Below are 793 nucleotides of genomic sequence, written 5' to 3' on the forward strand. Positions count from 1 at the left end.
CACCCATGAAAAGCAAAGAACTGCAAATATACACATTAAATTGAAGGGGTTTCTATATTAGGTAAAAGGTAAAATCTAGTAATAAATTTGTGTTATTGTGATGTTTTTACCACAATAAGAAGAAGACACTTCATATGTATACCTCATGCTCTCTGACTGGCCATGGAAAATATGCAAGAATACATTTAAGATAGTTACATGATGGGAGAATAATGTGGCTTGGTGAGATGCAGAGAAAAGGGGAATATCAAGCAATTAATGAAAGAATTTTTCAAGACTGCAACAAAACTTAACAGAATGTACAGTATGACCTTAATTAAATACTTAAGTAAAATTGAAATGAAGTCATTTTTCAATTAGCAATAATCGTGCCTCGGATAAACCTCATTGGCTACGATACTGCCACTGAGCAGAGCTGAAATGAAGTCATTTTTAATTAAAAAATATAAAATTTAAATTCTAAAAGTTCAGCGTCTCTGATAAACTGAGTATGCTAAGATCTAGACTCCCATATTGGAATATACTTCCATTTCTCCAATGCTGAATTATTGTTCGTTCTAAAGTAACACTAGAGAAGAACTATCTTGAGAAAGAATTTATATTCATTCAAGATAAGCCACAGTCTTGGTTTAATAAATCAGACATATTTGATTTTAATAGACTACTTTCACCAAAACTATCTTGTAAAAACTTTGTTTAATGTGAGAGAAGTAAAGTCAAATAGAACATGTTATATTAAATGTGTTTCTTCCAAATTGGCCATTCTGTATTTTTTCTACCCAATGATTTCTCT

At 30.8% G+C, this 793-nt stretch overlaps 1 pseudogene; it reads right to left on the minus strand.

The window, feature by feature from the left end:
• Positions 1-266: 266 nt before the first annotated feature.
• LOC119041127 (uncharacterized) lies at positions 267-417 on the minus strand (annotated as a pseudogene).
• Between the last annotated feature and the right edge of the window lie 376 nt (positions 418-793).

The sequence above is a fragment of the Artibeus jamaicensis genome, unplaced genomic scaffold (assembly GCF_021234435.1).
Source record: "Artibeus jamaicensis isolate MK-2021 breed Jamaican fruit bat unplaced genomic scaffold, CSHL_Jam_final contig_851, whole genome shotgun sequence".
In the NCBI taxonomy this organism is placed as follows: domain Eukaryota; kingdom Metazoa; phylum Chordata; class Mammalia; order Chiroptera; family Phyllostomidae; genus Artibeus; species Artibeus jamaicensis.